We start from the raw sequence: 5,702 nt of genomic DNA, 5'->3' as shown, positions 1-5,702 counted from the left end.
CCCTTATAATTCTGTCTACAGTAAAGCTCTTGTTGGTATAGGAATATCATAAAAATTCGTATCTTAAATCACTTTGCTGTGACCTGGCCATAGTCTGCCCTTGAGTTACTTGTAGGAGATGATGGCCAAGACCCATGGTCCTGAAGGACTGTAGTATGTGGTGCTGGAGAAGGGCTGAACCAGTTGCCTCCTCGCATTTTTAAATCCAGCTCCAAACCCGACAGCAGAAAATCTCCATTTCTGTACCGCTGTCCATCTGGGCGCGACAACCACATGGACACGAGCCAAGCAGCGCCGGCACGTTGCCCTCTTCAACCGGCCAGCGCCTCGCCAGCTCGGCAGCAGCCAGGGAAAGCGTGAAGCACTGCACACTTTGTGTGCTAACAGGCAAGAGCCTGTGTGATAATGTGCTTAAACATATGCAGTAATAACATTAACTTACAACTTTTGCACATTATTAGTAATGCAGGTTTCTCCCCTGCCTCGTGTGTGTATAGTGCATAGCTATGCACATTAAATTTAGCCTGTTCCTTGCAATTTCTTCTTCCCAGAGAGGCGCCACTACCTGTGGCACTGGGGACCCAAAATGCAGCTGAGCGTCAGCCAGTCCAATAACTCACCTACACAATCCTACACAATATGTCCCTGGAGAGAACGAAACAGGCGCCTGAACGCATGAGGGAATCTTATGTCTATCTGTCTCCTGTACTGTTATGGCTTTTATCCAATTACCTGACTTTTTACCATCTACAATGTGTTTTTCTTCCCAGCATGCACCCAATTGTCCCAAAGGGAATTGCTGCGGAGACGGATGAAGTGACATGACTAAGGTCACCCAAGGCCCGCGTCGGAGAATGGAGCTGAACCCGGGGCTCTCCCAGCAGGGGCTGAGCATTACAGCGTAGGCTCGGGGCGTCGTACGAGGAGGATTTCACGGTTGAAAAAGGGCCCAGTCTAAGTCCTGCCCTACCTCTGAAGCCAGTGAGAACAGCAGGTCACCAGAAGACATCTTCTAATATTTCCCCTTCCCAGGGCATCTCTGCAGCTTCCCGGGAAAGGCACGACATGCCCACAGCTGGACCAGATGTGCAGCTGATTCCTTCATTTGCCTTTGGATTCCCACTCTCACGTTGGTATGGTATCAGTCCAGCCCTGCAAAATTGAGGTGGGTTTTTTTTTTTTACTATTCCCAGAAATACCATTTTCCAATGTTTTTTCCATTTCCAGAGTGGGTCAGACCATCATGGTCAGTGGTGAATGAGGGAGGTGACCGTGGACAGTGGCAGAGTGGCATGGCCAGAGCACTGCCACCAGCACAGCAACAACCACAAACTTTAAGGCTGTTCCTCAGAGGGTACTTCGGGCTGCTGAGATTCAACACGTTCAAAGAGGATCCAGGGACCAGGGCAGATGCCTAAGTACACAGTCCCATAAAGAACCTCTTCTGGGAAATTCCAAACTGCGCTTGAGTCAAAAGCACAGGAGATGATCTTGCTTCAAACACTACTAGAAGAAAGTCTCTTTGGCCAAAATTTCTCTAGCTGTTTTTCTGCACTCCGGTAAATGTGGCTGCTGTCTCCCTCCTGGACGTGACTTCATTTCACTAGATTTCTCAGCCCAGGCTCTCCGTCCCTCAAAAGCAATTGTTTGTGCTGCAGTTGGAAAATGTGTATCATCACAGTTGCCTTTTTTTCCACTGCAGAGTAATTAATCGATATTTCTCATGGAGGGCAGTCAATTCTCATTACACTGGGCTTTCACAAAGCTGTGTGGGTTGGTTTTTTTTTTTTTCACAGAAGTGGGATATCCAAGAGACACTTTATGCTCAGGCTGAGTTCTGCTTCACACTCTTGCTCGCTTTGGGCTGTGCGAGTGCGAAAGCAGCACAGCAAATCTCACGTTGCGGGAGGCAGCCGTGGTTGCAGAACTGCCGATGTAAAATGAATAAAGGTTTTCCTGCACATTTTTCCATGCAGGTCTGTGCCATCTGCTGCGTGCCTGTGATACGGTGCCGAGGACCGGGGAAGGAGCGATGCAGAGCGGAGGTCGCAAGCCGCCAGCCTTTTCCTGCCCCCCTGCCAGCTGCGGGAATCAGGACGGCACCTTTGTCCCAGCGCGAGGTGGCCGAGGATCACCGTCCCCGCAGCGCTCCCTACTCTGGTGTGCCGGCATAGGTCGAGTCTGCCCCATAGGTATATGATCAGTCTTAACGCGATGACCTGAGGGGAAGGGAGGTGCACGCTGCTCCCTGTGCGATCGCAGCACGTGAGAACCAAACGCTGGGCAGCAGCAGCAAAACTGTATTTGAGTCTGCCATTAGGCTCACGAGTTCCTTCCTGACTCCGTGGATTTTACTGTACAACACGGTACTGGAAGTCATTATTATTACAAAGAATCACTAATTCAATAACGCCACTATTCTGCATGAGTAACATCCATACAATATTAATGCATTTCCCCCATCGTGTTCATCGCAGAACACGAAAGCTGTTAACGGAACGTGAGAAGTCTTAAGGCAAGGACACCGTTAATGCGACAGTCACCGTTACCCATGCATTGCTAACGCTGAATTGGAGCTCTGGAAATTATGATTGCAAAGCACATTTTTGGATGCCATTCACAAAAGAAAAAAACCCACCAAAAAAAAAAGGGCTAAAAGTTAAAACTTCAAATAGAAGTAGGAAAGCTGCCTGGCATTACACGATAACATGGCACTTTATTATCCCTCTTCAATTGTTTGACGTTTATGCCTCTGTTTAGCAAATCTGTCTGTTATCGTTCTCCAATTAACAGAGACTTTTTTCGGAATTTTTTTATGAAATTCTCATTTAATTAGCAATACAGCTGAGTCTCAAATGGCAGTTTTAAAAATACCCTTCTACCGATCAAGCAGCCAAATGGTCTTTCTGCGGTATTTGCAGAATTGTAAACCTTCGTTTGTCTGCCAATTATCCCCCCACTTAGATGCTGGCAATGTGAACACCTGACAATCGGGGATTATTCACCGGACCCTTTCATCGCACACAGTGTGGAAAAATAGAAATTTCACTTATTAAAACCTTCTCATGGGCTTTTTTAAAAGTAAAGTATGGAATTTATCGGATAATTTTCAGGTTCTGCACAATAGATGGGGAATTAGAATAATGGATGACAAATAACAGAAAACAGGTGGGATAGGAGACGTCGGGCATTCTACAGGCACAGAGCAAAATGGGAGGAAGTATGTTTACAGTACAATAACAAAAGCAAAAAGATAAAAAAATAAAAATAAAATCAACAGTAAAATTTTAGTGAATGGGCCCTCCTGCTATACAGCTGGAAACTATTATGGTATTTAGCAACGAAGACACAAATAAGCTTAAAATGCATTTTTGCCGTATATTGATGGGTGCATGCAGTTCGAGTAGAAAAAAAAAATCCCTTAATCTACCACTGAACTGCTTTCACATTTGCAAGGGAATGTGGCAGCCTTCCAGGTCGCGGCTGTTCAGATCTCCCGTTGCGCCGCGCTCCGTACGACGCTGCTGCTCTCCAGCTCCTTGGGATGGATGAGAACATGCAACTCATCACAACGCGACCGCTGCCTGCGTCCAGTGCTGCTGAGGCAGCAGCAAAGAGATGGTTATGAGCTGGATAAAGGGAAAGTTAACGTTTTCATAGCACAGGGTTACAGGGCAAAATACAAAATTTGAGAAGAAAGGAAACATCTTATGTTTCAGGTTTTAAGCCTAATTCTAGCTGGAGGTGATGAGACTTCTGCCCCTGCCAGAGGTGGGGATTGGATGCTGTTGGTGTTACCCACAGTCTGAGGGGACAGCTGATTCAGCCACCACGGCTTCCCAGTGCTCCTGGCGTCAGGTATGTCTAAACAGTCCTCGGCAGCCCAGACAGGTAGGGGGAAGGTAAGTGAGATCCCGACGTGGCCCTTTCCGCTGGCTGGAACGCACTTCAGATTTGCAGAACCCCTCGGACCATCCTCACCAACTCTAACAAGCTTCAAGAAGTGCTTCCAAGTCAGCATTTGGGGGACAGGGAGAGAAAGCACGACCGCCTCCGCCCAGGCGTTAAAGGGGAGTAATGAAATTGTCTGCTGCTGCCAGATAAGTGGAGAGGATACCTCGGAGAGTCACTTTGGATCTCCAGCCACAGTAATACGTTGTTATGAATCTCTATCAGTGCACTTGTAGTGCAGCTGGAGAGTATGTCTGACATTGCCTCCAGTGACCTTTTCAATATAGTCCAAGTGCTGCAGAGCTGGTGTTTCAAGAGGAATTCAAATCGAATTTACTCAGGCAGAAGGGATTGGCCTGAGGATAGCCCTACCGCTGGCTTCGCATTTCTCCTTGTCATTCTCATGGAAATTGCAATTCTTTATGCATGGTGCTTCTTCCTGCACCGCTGCAAATGTCTCCCCTTTACGCAACAGGAACAGCCACCGTGCTTTTAACGGCGGGTCCGCGGTGGGCTGGCAGTGACGGCGTGGTGTTGCACGCCGCGGCTGAAGGGTGTTTGCAGGTGGTGCCGGCGGCAGCAGAAGTGGGAGGATGAAGGTGTGAACTTGAACGCAACCTGTCGTAAGGTCGCAATGTGGCCGCGTGCGCTGGCACCCCAAATTAGCTGCTGCATGTCAAGCACCCGCCATCATGTGAAAAGATGCAGCTCACGGCCGCGGGAGGTGAATCACTGTAATTTGTAGAAGCTGGTAGAGAAAGGCACGGGAGAGAAATTCATTCCGGGCTCTGCAAAGCCAGAGCAGCCGAGGAGCAGCGTCTCGGCGTGTAACGCTAATGTCTCTGGGCTGAGGTCTCTGCCCTCCTGGAGGCAAAGTGCCTGCGTTTGGGGGAAATGCTGGTTTTATGTGCTTTCCTGGCGCGGTATGATTATTTCATACGTGTTTGTATGAGGTGCTTTAAAATGTAATTTCTTTGATTAATTTGGTGTCTGTATTTTCACTGTTTTGTTCGCTCCAATTTATGACAAAATTGAACAAAGTGGGTAATAAAATATAGCCCTGTCAGGCTCCTGTCTTCACGGATATAAAGAAAAATGTGAAACTGTCAGGCACACAAATGTGCCAAACCCCAAGGAAAATTATTACATTCTGCTTGACATTTACTTTAATTTTACAAAATTCTGTAATACCATTATAAATAATAATAATAAAAAGCGGCATGGAAATATTGTTAAGTGTATTTATTTTCATTTGCTAGCTTTGTGATTTATGGGTTTGTTTTATTTTATTTTTTTCCTCTCTCCGCATCAGAAGAGAGACCGAGCACCTTGAGCCTGAGCGCTGCTGCCTGCCTGTCTGCACGCCAGGGGGAAGGGGCAGCTGAAGTTGGATCATCCAAGGAAATGTGCCCTGCTCATAAGAACGTGGGAAAGTAACAGGACATCTCTGCTTCCAAAAGCTCGGTTAGTCTTTTGTTGAACCCCCGTAAAGTGCTCTCTAAGAGACAGGTAGCTGGGTCAGATCCATAACTGCTCGTACCAGTCCAAGAAAGTTGGTTTAGGCCAGCTAAGGGTCTAACTGGGGATGATCCAGCGGTGCTGACTGGGAATGGGAGACAGACACCCAAAGTAAGTGTGGGAAGTGAGTAGTCTAACCCAAAGACCAGTAATGAAAGTAGAGAGAGAGCTGAGCCTGGAGAAAAAAAAGACTCGGCTACCAAGAACGGGATGAGCGAAGGCTGTTTGAGAAA

The 5,702-nt window shown here is 47.4% G+C and overlaps 1 long non-coding RNA gene across 1 annotated transcript; it reads left to right on the top strand.

The window, feature by feature from the left end:
• The first annotated feature begins 802 nt into the window (after positions 1–802).
• Positions 803–5,120, top strand: LOC129215110 (uncharacterized). The gene is made up of 5 exons (XR_008579892.1): positions 803–1,133; positions 1,228–1,559; positions 1,977–2,192; positions 3,720–3,858; positions 3,953–5,120. It is a non-coding gene; the product is annotated as an uncharacterized LOC129215110 (long non-coding RNA).
• Positions 5,121–5,702: the final 582 nt, after the last annotated feature.

The sequence above is a fragment of the Grus americana genome, chromosome 19 (genome assembly GCF_028858705.1).
Source record: "Grus americana isolate bGruAme1 chromosome 19, bGruAme1.mat, whole genome shotgun sequence".
Classification (NCBI taxonomy): domain Eukaryota; kingdom Metazoa; phylum Chordata; class Aves; order Gruiformes; family Gruidae; genus Grus; species Grus americana.
This window is presented reverse-complemented; position numbering and strand designations above follow the sequence as displayed.